This window comes from Artemia franciscana, chromosome 19 (assembly GCF_032884065.1).
Source record: "Artemia franciscana chromosome 19, ASM3288406v1, whole genome shotgun sequence".
NCBI lineage: Eukaryota > Metazoa > Arthropoda > Branchiopoda > Anostraca > Artemiidae > Artemia > Artemia franciscana.
In genome coordinates, this window is record NC_088881.1 from 673,035 (window position 1) to 685,255 (window position 12,221).

Genomic DNA, 12,221 nt, shown 5'->3' on the forward strand with positions numbered 1-12,221 from the left:
TCGCTCCTTGCTTTCAGTTAGAAGAAACCTGTTTTTTATTTAATTTCTGAATGTTTTTTAGTTAATCCATGTTTTGATTTTGGCTCTCCGCAGAATAATTAAAGCGAAATTTGCATATTTATTTATTTGGCTAAATGGCTTTCCCATAGTTTTGATCGAATGATTTTGCTAAAATACGAGGAGAAGGAGGCCCAGTTGCTCTCCAATTTTTCGGGTACTTAAAAAGGCAACTAGAACTTTTAGTTTTTACGAACGTTTTCATTAGTAAAAGATATACGTAACTTACGAATTAGCTTACGTAACAAACTTCTATGTTCGTATTCAGCCACATAGCCCCTTCTTCTCCCCCCCCTCCCAACCAAAAAATTCCCTGGAAAACGTCTCTATATTTCCCAATAACCATTAATATATGCAAACACTGGTCAAAATTTGCAACTTGCAGCCCCTCCCACGGGGATTAAGGGGGAGTAAGTCGTCCTCAAAGGCATAGTTATAAGGTTTTTAGACTATGTTGAATAAAATGGCTATCTCAGAATTTTGATCCGACTACTCTGGGGAAAAGATGAGCGTGGGAGGGGGCCCAGGTGCCCTCCGATATTCTTGGTCACTTAAAAAGGGCACTAGAACTTTTCATTTCCGTTCGAATGAGCCCTCTCCCAAAATTCTAGGACCACTGGGTCAATACGATCACCCCTGGGTCAATACGATCACCCCTGGGAAAAAGAAAAAAAAACAAATAAACAAATAAACACGCATCCGTGATTTGTCTTCTGGCAAAAAATACAAAATTCCACATTTTTGTAGATGGGATCTTGGAACTTGTACAATAGGGTTCTCTGATAAGCTTAATCTGATGGTGTGGTTTTCATTAAGATTCTATGGCTTTTAGGGGGTGTTTCACCCTATTTTCTAAAATAGGGAGGATTTTCTCAGGCTCGTATCTTTTGATGGGTAAGACGAAACTTGATGAAACTTATATATTTAAAATCAGCGTTAAAATGCGACACTTTTGATATAACTATTGGTATCAAAATTCCATTTTTTAGAGTTTTGGTTACTATTGAGCCGGGTCGCTCCTTACTACAGTTCGTTACCACGAACTGTTTGAAAACGTATTATACACATTATTGATTAGGGTTCATGGACTTTGGTTTCCCCTCGAAAGGGGTGCGTCGATCCCGGAGGTACTGCAATACCGGGCCAACGCGTGAAGGGAGTGGAGCAAGCCCCGACATCCCTCCGGTTTCCAAAAATAATTCTGGGCCCCATGTAGGGGCCGTATCAAATATTAAGCTGATAAGAACAGATACTACACTTTGATCTTAGCCAAAAGGCCGAAAGTAAAGTAAGTTTATAGTTCTTTTAGAGTACTAAATAGTGCCTCTGTGGTACCAAATGGCTTCTTTTTAGTTTTTACTGCTATTTTCACTTTATTTTGGATAAAGGATTCCATCTTTGCTCCCCCATTCCCTTCAAGTTTGGATTTTGACGGAATTACACCGCTCTAGAAAAGCAAAAGAAATGAAAAAAAAGTACTATAAGATGGAGTCGACCTAGAAGGACTTAGTAGAAACAAAGTAGTAGGAGGAAAGTTGCATTCCAAGATGGTGGTATCTTTTGATTTTTCAAGAGCAGAAGATGAATTACTTTATGCAGTAATAGTGTGTATGGATTTCATGGGTAACTTTAATGACATACTACAAAAACTACATCCGCAGAAATTACCATAAATATACAGTAATCAGGCCCAAAAATAATTGTAATTTAGCTGAATGGTCGATCAATTGCTGTAGCCAAAGGCCCCCCTCTTAAAATATTCCAAGAAGCTTAGCGGTAGTGAAGGAATTCTTAGTCTGATATGTTGCCAATACAATAGACTTGATGAAATGTGCGGTGACCAAGGGCATTTCACTTTTTAAGACTAGCCTTTGTGACTTAATTTAAATTTTAGCAATTGGATTCGATTCCTAGTTCAATTTAAAAATCAGTATTTGATAATTACGGAGTATTTTCAAAAACAAAATGCATCAGGAATTCAATCAGTTTAGGCAATTTAATTTAATTATGGCGACTGGTCATTGATACCCCATCATTTGCTTTAATACAAGACTAAGAAAAACAAAATGTGTTTATTTAAGAGATGTTTAAATTACTTGGTTTAAACATTATCAATTTGCATACTTTTTCTTTTCAATTTACAAAATTACAACATAGTACTGGCTCAAAGTAAGAAACCTATTCAATTTGTGGACAGGGGTCCGCGCGAACGCAGTCCTCCACTACCAAAAATTACGCTGTTGAGTTACCCCCATTTGGGATAATCACAGGGGTCATTCAATAGGCCTCACCCTGGGAGCGCCTCCTTTATGAGTAAGGCAGCTCCCCAGCCAGGTAAGTACGAATTGTACTAACATTTTACTAATGTCTTTCGACATAAATCCGGTTGCTTTGATTGCCACTCAGAAACTCTAATTTATTAAACAGATGCAGCTTTACAAAACTTTTTTCACAGCAGTGTATCAAGTCTCTGAATTGTTTTTGAAAATAGGAATGCCCCATTTCATTTTCATATGCAAGCCGCTAGATCGTTTAAATGCAAGTTTACCTTTTTGAGAAAAGAAAATCAGGAGTTTCTCACTCTCTTATCAGTTTGACTGAAAAGTCGAAATTTTAATTTCTGTTCGGACACGAAAATGGTATGTGAAAATCTTCTGGTGGCTTATTGACACAGCAGTCTGCAATAGCTGGCTTCTTTTCAGATCAGACGTCAAAGCGCTGACTTTAAGGAGAGACAAATCGATGATCTTGAGAACCTTCAGGTCTGAAGCTGCTACAGGGTTGTATGCCTCGGCCCGTGTGATGCCCCGACTTAAACGTGGTAGACCATCCGCAGATTTCGAAGCAAGTCCCAGCCCCATTCGAAGTCGCAACCGAATCCAACCGGCAATATCTGCTCAAGCCGATGGACTTGATCACTGGCCAAAAAAGACTAACAAGCAGAGCCGCTGCAAAGAGTGCAAATCAGGATATACCACCTTTGAATGCGAAAAATGTGACCTTCCACTGGGCCTAACTGCCAAAAGCAAGTGTTTTAAATCCTTTCACACCAAGTGAAAGTGCCCCTTTTTTATATTTTTGAGAGGCTAATGTTGTATTTTTACAACGTGGTCTAAAATTGACAATTTTGAATAGATCATTCAAACAAAAGTTTTTTTCTCAATAGTCTGACCTAGAGATCACATTGGAAGCGTTGGAGATTTTTCCTGGTATTGGTTCGTATAGTGGCCTGTCAAGGGTTAAAACATACAACAATAGTGTAGACTAGTCTGCCTTTCGGCATTCAAAAATTTGTTAAGACTCATCAAGTGCCCCTCCCCACGGTAATCTTTAGTAAAAGGCGAAAGATCAACTCGATATGAGGAGAGGCCAGAGCTATGAAAATTGCTAAGGTTGACATGGGTATATAAAAATAAATCCTAGTAAATCCTCGTGGTTTTTTTTTTAACAAGGTTCGAAAGCAATAAGAAATTCAATGTTCAATCAAGTAAATACGGGCCAAAAAACCATATGATGCGAAAATATACTCAATGAACAGCAATTCATGGGCAACTTTAATGACATACTACTAAAATAGCGACGAAGACCATACTGCCTTTCCATAACAAACAAATACAACGTAGAAACAATAGGGAAAGTTTTTTCAAGACAATGGAAATTATTTATGTAGATATTTCGGCCCTATGTCCAAGGGCCGTCTTCAGCACAATACAATACTATATATATATATAAAAGAACTTACATCAAATTGTGTAGAACTTACATCAAAATGGAATAATTTCCATTGTCTTGAAAAAACTTTCCCTATTGTTTCTACGTTGTATTTGTTTGTTATGGAAAGGCAGTGTGGTCTTCGTCGCTATTTTCGTCTAGCTTATGGGGAGCAGTTGACCTATGATATCTTTTATTTTATTAGTCTAGGTAAAAAACATGCTAATATTATCAATCAACAAAAATTTTTAGAATCCTGTAGAAAGGAAAACCTTATTCCCAAGTCTTTAAGATATAAATTACATTTAAATACCCGAAAAGAAGCGCAATTTGCCCATACACTACAGTTAAAAACCCTAGTCCATATTATTAAGGACAAAAAACAGAAACGACATATTATTTCTTCAGAGAGAAAATCGTTGGAAACTTTTTTGCTGGAAAACCTGTCCACCGTTGATTTTGCTCAAGTTGTTAGATTAGAAAGGAATTTGTTTAGCCACGATTTTCGCTTGTCCAAGGAACGCCTCTATAAAAAATTAGAGGGCTTACGAAATGAATCTTCGATGAGAAACCGTATTTATTCTCCAAGATTCACTCCTGGGCCTGCTATCGTTAACCTCTCTTCTAAAACATTGGAACCCCAGGAAATCGAAACACTAGAAAAAGGTCCAAAATTTTCTTTTCTACCGAAACAGGTTCCTGTGGCAGATATAGTTTCCTCTCTAGAGTCCGCTTTGCATAAACACTATCCTTCTGTCTCTAACCCGGATGAAGTTAGATCTGGTCTAATAAATATCCTCTATAATAGCCAAAAAAAGTTTAAGCCTCCTACTAACTCCACACCGGAAAATCTGCATGACATAAAAATACTATCTAATCTCCGAAAAGATCCTTCTATTATAATAACTAAAGCAGACAAAAGCAATTCACTTGTTGTCATGAATACAACAGACTATGACAACAAAATTTTTTCGCATTTAAATGACACAATTACATATCAAACAATAACTCATGATCCTACTGATCAGTTCACTAATAATATTATAAATGAATTAAAGCAGCTAAAACAAAATGGTAAAATCACCCCACAACTATACAATAAATTTTTTCCCCGTGGTAGTTTCTGTCCTAAACTCTACGGTTTACCAAAAATACATAAACAGGGTATTCCCTTAAGACCTATTGTGGCTTGTACTAAAGCTCCCGCTGCCAATATTGGAAAATGGCTTTGTGCAGCTTTCAAACCTTTATTGTATTCTCAAAATTCCTATATTCATAACTCGGCAGATTTGATTAAAAAACTTAGCAACACAAGTATTTCAGAAAACACAATAGTTAGTAGTTTCGACATTGTTTCCATGTACACAAATATAGATGTAACTATTTCAGAGGAATTATTAAAAAACAAAATAGAAGAAAATTACCACTTGATCGAGACTTCAGCGACAGGAATTGATTGTGAAGTTTTAATGACTCTTGTTAAAATTTGTAATAAGTTTTCTATGTATTTTCAATTTCGCGATTCTTTTTATCAGCAAAAAAATGGATTACCCATGGGGGCACCTTTATCCGGGCTACTAGCAAATATTTACGTCGAGAATCTTGAGAATTGGGCATTGAATTCTTATTTTCTAAAACATGTCTATTGGGGTCGTTATATGGATGACGTAATTTCACTTTGGAATTATGGGGAAGCTGAACTTCGGGGCTTCTTAGATCATCTTAACACTTATGACCGAAATTTGCAGTTCACCCTTGAAGTTGAAATTGAAAATAAACTACCGTTTTTAGATGTATTAATTATTCGTAAAGCTGATGAACTGGATTTTACTATATATCGAAAGCCAACACAAAACAATAGATATCTTCACTTTAATTCAAATCACCCCCCACAAGTTAAAAGAGCAGTTGTAATTTCCCTCATTGATCGTGCCCTAAATATTTGCTCCCATTCATATATAAATGCAGAAATAAATTTTATCAGAGATATTCTTTTTGGTAATGGATACCCCATTCCTTTTGTAAATAAAATAATTAGCCGTAGAATAAAAAGACATTCTTGTAATATCGAAGAAGATACTTCACAATGTGAGGCTATTGATAAGCCCTCAAATATTGTCTATCTTCCGTATATCCCAAAGATTACAACAAAATTAAAAAATATTTGCACAAAAAATAATCTGTACGTAGTTTTTACTAATAATTTTAAAATCATCAATTTCTTAAATTCGGGTAAAGATAAGACCCCAGTTACTCGCCAAAGAGGGGTCTATCAAATACCCTGTGATTGCGGAAAATACTATGTCGGCAGGACCCATCAGAATCTAGACAAAAGGTTACATCAGCATAAAAATGACATAGACAAGGCCTTAATTTCAAATGGTTCCAACAATTCCTTTGATTCTGCTCTAGGTTGGCATATTTTTAATAATCCGTCCCACATGATACTTTTTGAAAACTCTTCACTCATTAGTAATGATTTGGGAATAAAACAGGTGGTTCGAGAATCAATTGAAATTAATCTCAAAATCAATAAAAATATTTCTTTGAACAGGGACTTGGGGGAATACTCACTAAATTCTTTATACTCAAATTTAATTAAAAATGATCTAACAAAATATTTTACTAAACCAATTTATAATAGTACTGAACCAACTACGAAAAGGCCTTTGAGACAGGCTGCTAAACAAGCAAGATTAGCTTTAAGAAATTGCATCTAATCATTTTATTCTCTTTAGTTTGAATGAGTTTATATTTCTTCATTTCATTCTTTTCGCCAGTCCTGGTTGAACTTCGCTGAAGTAAGGATGCTAGGGCTATATTTTTAAAAAAAAATTGTTTTAATAAGTGTTTTTATATTCAGTTTTAATTCTCACAATTTGATGTAAGTTCTTTTATATATATATATAGTATTGTATTGTGCTGAAGACGGCCCTTGGACATAGGGCCGAAATATCTACATAAATAATTTCCATTGTCTTGAAAAAACTTTCCCTATTGTTTCTACGTTGTATTTGTTTGTTATGGAAAGGCAGTGTGGTCTTCGTCGCTATTTTAGTAGTATGTCATTAAAGTTGCCCATGAATTGCTGTTCATTGAGTATATTTTCGCATCATATGGTTTTTTGGCCCGTATTTACTTGATTGAACATTGAATTTCTTATTGCTTTCGAACCTTGTTAAAAAAAAAACCACGAGGATTTACTAGGATTTATTTTTATATACCCATGTCAACCTTAGCAATTTTCATAGCTCTGGCCTCTCCTCATATCGAGTTGATCTTTCGCCTTTTACTAAAGATTACCGTGGGGAGGGGCACTTGATGAGTCTTAACAAATTTTTGAATGCCGAAAGGCAGACTAGTCTACACTATTGTTGTATGTTTTAACCCTTGACAGGCCACTATACGAACCAATACCAGGAAAAATCTCCAACGCTTCCAATGTGATCTCTAGGTCAGACTATTGAGAAAAAAACTTTTGTTTGAATGATCTATTCAAAATTGTCAATTTTAGACCACGTTGTAAAAATACAACATTAGCCTCTCAAAAATATAAAAAAGGGGCACTTTCACTTGGTGTGAAAGGCTTTTAAACACTTGCTTTTGGCAGTAAGGCACAGTGGAAGGTCACATTTTTCGCATTCAAAGGTGGTATATCCTGATTTGCACTCTTTGCAGCGGCTCTGCTTGTTAGTCTTTTTTGCCAGTGATCAAGTCCATCGGCTTGAGCAGATATTGCCGGTCGGATTCTGTTGCAACTTCGAATGGGGCTGGGACTTGCTTCGAAATCTGCGGATGGTCTACCACGTTTAAGTTGGGGCATCACACGGGCCGAGGCATACAACCCTGCATCAGCTTCAGACCTGAAGGTTCTCAAGATCATCGATTTGTCTCTCCTTAAAGTCAGCGCTTTGACGTCTGATCTGAAAAGAAGCCAGCTATTGCAGACTGCTGTGTCAATAAGCCACCAGAAGATTTTCACATACCATTTTCGTGTCCGAACAGAAATTAAAATTTCGACTTTTCAGTCAAACTGATAAGAGAGTGAGAAACTCCTGATTTTCTTTTCTCAGAAAGGTAAACTTGGATTTAAACGATCTAGCGGCTTGCATATGAAAATGAAATGGGGCATTCCTATTTTCAAAAACAATTCAGAGACTTGATACACTGCTGTGAAAAAAGTTTTGTAAAGCTGCATCTGTTTAATAAATTAGAGTTTCTGAGTGGCAATCAAAGCAACCGGATTTATGTCGAAAGACATTAGTAAAATGTTAGTACAATTCGTACTTACCTGGCTGGGGAGCTGCCTTACTCATAAAGGAGGCGCTCCCAGGGTGAGGCCTATTGACTGACCCCTGTGATTATCCCAAATGGGGGTAACTCAACAGCGTAATTTTTGGTAGTGGAGGACTGCGTTCGCGCGGACCCCTGTCCACAAATTGAATAGGTTTCTTACTTTGAGCCAGTACTATGTTGTAATTTTGTAAATTGAAAAGAAAAAGTATGCAAATTGATAATGTTTAAACCAAGTAATTTAAACATCTCTTAAATAAACACATTTTGTTTTTCTTAGTCTTGTATTAAAGCAAATGATGGGGTATCAATGACCAGTCGCCATAATTAAATTAAATTGCCTAAACTGATTGAATTCCTGATGCATTTTGTTTTTGAAAATACTCCGTAATTATCAAATACTGATTTTTAAATTGAACTAGGAATCGAATCCAATTGCTAAAATTTAAATTAAGTCACAAAGGCTAGTCTTAAAAAGTGAAATGCCCTTGGTCACCGCACATTTCATCAAGTCTATTGTATTGGCAACATATCAGACTAAGAATTCCTTTACTACCGCTAAGCTTCTTGGAATATTTTAAGAGGGGGGCCTTTGGCTACAGCAATTGATCGACCATTCAGCTAAATTACAATTATTTTTGGGCCTGATTACTGTATATTTATGGTAATTTCTGCGGATGTAGTTTTTGTAGTATGTCATTAAAGTTACCCATGAAATCCATACACACTATTACTGCATAAAGTAATTCATCTTCTGCTCTTGAAAAATCAAAAGATACCACCATCTTGGAATGCAACTTTCCTCCTACTACTTTGTTTCTACTAAGTCCTTCTAGGTCGACTCCATCTTATAGTACTTTTTTTTCATTTCTTTTGCTTTTCTAGAGCGGTGTAATTCCGTCAAAATCCAAACTTGAAGGGAATGGGGGAGCAAAGATGGAATCCTTTATCCAAAATAAAGTGAAAATAGCAGTAAAAACTAAAAAGAAGCCATTTGGTACCACAGAGGCACTATTTAGTACTCTAAAAGAACTATAAACTTACTTTACTTTCGGCCTTTTGGCTAAGATCAAAGTGTAGTATCTGTTCTTATCAGCTTAATATTTGATACGGCCCCTACATGGGGCCCAGAATTATTTTTGGAAACCGGAGGGATGTCGGGGCTTGCTCCACTCCCTTCACGCGTTGGCCCGGTATTGCAGTACCTCCGGGATCGACGCACCCCTTTCGAGGGGAAACCAAAGTCCATGAACCCTAATCAATAATGTGTATAATACGTTTTCAAACAGTTCGTGGTAACGAACTGTAGTAAGGAGCGACCCGGCTCAATAGTAACCAAAACTCTAAAAAATGGAATTTTGATACCAATAGTTATATCAAAAGTGTCGCATTTTAACGCTGATTTTAAATATATAAGTTTCATCAAGTTTCGTCTTACCCATCAAAAGATACGAGCCTGAGAAAATCCTCCCTATTTTAGAAAATAGGGTGAAACACCCCCTAAAAGCCATAGAATCTTAATGAAAACCACACCATCAGATTAAGCTTATCAGAGAACCCTATTGTACAAGTTCCAAGATCCCATCTACAAAAATGTGGAATTTTGTATTTTTTGCCAGAAGACAAATCACGGATGCGTGTTTATTTGTTTATTTGTTTTTTTTTCTTTTTCCCAGGGGTGATCGTATTGACCCAGGGGTGATCGTATTGACCCAGTGGTCCTAGAATTTTGGGAGAGGGCTCATTCGAACGGAAATGAAAAGTTCTAGTGCCCTTTTTAAGTGACCAAGAATATCGGAGGGCACCTGGGCCCCCTCCCACGCTCATCTTTTCCCCAGAGTAGTCGGATCAAAATTCTGAGATAGCCATTTTATTCAACATAGTCTAAAAACCTTATAACTATGCCTTTGAGGACGACTTACTCCCCCTTAATCCCCGTGGGAGGGGCTGCAAGTTGCAAATTTTGACCAGTGTTTGCATATATTAATGGTTATTGGGAGATATAGAGACGTTTTCCAGGGAATTTTTTGGTTGGGAGGGGGGGGGGAGAAGAAGGGGCTATGTGGCTGAATACGAACATAGAAGTTTGTTACGTAAGCTAATTCGTAAGTTACGTATATCTTTTACTAATGAAAACGTTCGTAAAAACTAAAAGTTCTAGTTGCCTTTTTAAGTACCCGAAAAATTGGAGAGCAACTGGGCCTCCTTCTCCTCGTATTTTAGCAAAATCATTCGATCAAAACTATGGGAAAGCCATTTAGCCAAATAAATAAATATGCAAATTTCGCTTTAATTATTCTGCGGAGAGCCAAAATCAAAACATGGATTAACTAAAAAACATTCAGAAATTAAATAAAAAACAGGTTTCTTCTAACTGAAAGCAAGGAGCGACATTAAAACTTAAAACGAACAGAATTTACCCCGTATATGAAAGGGGCTGCTCCTTCTTCAACGCCCTGTTCTTTACGCTAAAGTTTTTACTGTTTTAAAAAGTAGAGTTGAGAGAAAGAATCAAACTGCGATGCGTGTTTTTTTTTTTTTTTCCAGGGGTGATCGTATCGATCCAGTGGTCCTAGAATTTTGAGAGAGGGCTCATTCGAACGGAAATGAAAAGTTCTAGTGCCCTTTTTAAGTGACCAAGAAAATCGGAGGGCACCTAGGCCCCTTCCCACGCTCATCTTTTCCCCAGAGTAGTCGGATCAAAATTCTGATATAGCCATTTTATTCAACATAGTTTCAAATCCTTATAACTATGCCTTTGGGGACGACTTACTCCCCCACAGTCCCCGTGGGAGGGGCTGCAATTTGCAAATTTTGACCAGTGTTTGCATATATTAATGGTTATTGGGAAATGTAGAGATCCTCTCTAGAGTCCGCTTTGCATAAACACTATCCTTCTGTCTCTAACCCGGATGAAGTTAGATCTGGTCTAATAAATATCCTCTATAATAGCCAAAAAAAGTTTAAGCCTCCTACTAATTCCACACCGGAAAATCTGCATGACATAAAAATACTATCTAATCTCCGAAAAGATCCTTCTATTATAATAACTAAAGCAGACAAAAGCAATTCACTTGTTGTCATGAATACAACAGACTATGACAACAAAATTTTTTCGCATTTAAATGACACAATTACATATCAAACAATAACTCATGATCCTACTGATCAGTTCACTAATAATATTATAAATGAATTAAAGCAGCTAAAACAAAATGGTAAAATCACCCCACAACTATACAATAAATTTTTTCCCCGTGGTAGTTTCTGTCCTAAACTCTACGGTTTACCAAAAATACATAAACAGGGTATTCCCTTAAGACCTATTGTGGCTTGTACTAAAGCTCCCGCTGCCAATATTGGAAAATGGCTTTGTGCAGCTTTCAAACCTTTATTGTATTCTCAAAATTCCTATATTCATAACTCGGCAGATTTGATTAAAAAACTTAGCAACACAAGTATTTCAGAAAACACAATAGTTAGTAGTTTCGACATTGTTTCCATGTACACAAATATAGATGTAACTATTTCAGAGGAATTATTAAAAAACAAAATAGAAGAAAATTACCACTTGATCGAGACTTCAGCGACAGGAATTGATTGTGAAGTTTTAATGACTCTTGTTAAAATTTGTAATAAGTTTTCTATGTATTTTCAATTTCGCGATTCTTTTTATCAGCAAAAAAATGGATTACCCATGGGGGCACCTTTATCCGGGCTACTAGCAAATATTTACGTCGAGAATCTTGAGAATTGGGCATTGAATTCTTATTTTCTAAAACATGTCTATTGGGGTCGTTATATGGATGACGTAATTTCACTTTGGAATTATGGGGAAGCTGAACTTCGGGGCTTCTTAGATCATCTTAACACTTATGACCGAAATTTGCAGTTCACCCTTGAAGTTGAAATTGAAAATAAACTACCGTTTTTAGATGTATTAATTATTCGTAAAGCTGATGAACTGGATTTTACTATATATCGAAAGCCAACACAAAACAATAGATATCTTCACTTTAATTCAAATCACCCCCCACAAGTTAAAAGAGCAGTTGTAATTTCCCTCATTGATCGTGCCCTAAATATTTGCTCCCATTCATATATAAATGCAGAAATAAATTTTATCAGAGATATTCTTTTTGGTAATGGATACCCCATTC

The 12,221-nt window shown here is 36.4% G+C and overlaps 4 non-coding genes and 2 pseudogenes across 4 annotated transcripts; 3 read left to right on the forward strand and 3 right to left on the reverse strand.

Moving 5' to 3' along the window:
* Positions 1 to 1,162: 1,162 nt before the first annotated feature.
* LOC136039705 (U2 spliceosomal RNA) lies at positions 1,163 to 1,346 on the reverse strand. Its single transcript, XR_010620526.1, has one exon. It is a non-coding gene; the product is annotated as a U2 spliceosomal RNA (small nuclear RNA).
* Positions 1,347 to 2,251: 905 nt separating this feature from the next.
* Positions 2,252 to 2,399, reverse strand: LOC136039688 (U1 spliceosomal RNA; annotated as a pseudogene).
* Positions 2,400 to 3,318: 919 nt separating this feature from the next.
* Positions 3,319 to 3,434, reverse strand: LOC136039722 (U5 spliceosomal RNA). The gene has a single exon (XR_010620542.1). It is a non-coding gene; the product is annotated as a U5 spliceosomal RNA (small nuclear RNA).
* Positions 3,435 to 7,017: 3,583 nt separating this feature from the next.
* LOC136039723 (U5 spliceosomal RNA) lies at positions 7,018 to 7,133 on the forward strand. Its single transcript, XR_010620543.1, has one exon. It is a non-coding gene; the product is annotated as a U5 spliceosomal RNA (small nuclear RNA).
* Positions 7,134 to 8,051: 918 nt separating this feature from the next.
* LOC136039687 (U1 spliceosomal RNA) lies at positions 8,052 to 8,199 on the forward strand (annotated as a pseudogene).
* A 905-nt stretch (positions 8,200 to 9,104) lies between these two features.
* Positions 9,105 to 9,288, forward strand: LOC136039706 (U2 spliceosomal RNA). Its single transcript, XR_010620527.1, has one exon. It is a non-coding gene; the product is annotated as a U2 spliceosomal RNA (small nuclear RNA).
* Positions 9,289 to 12,221: the final 2,933 nt, after the last annotated feature.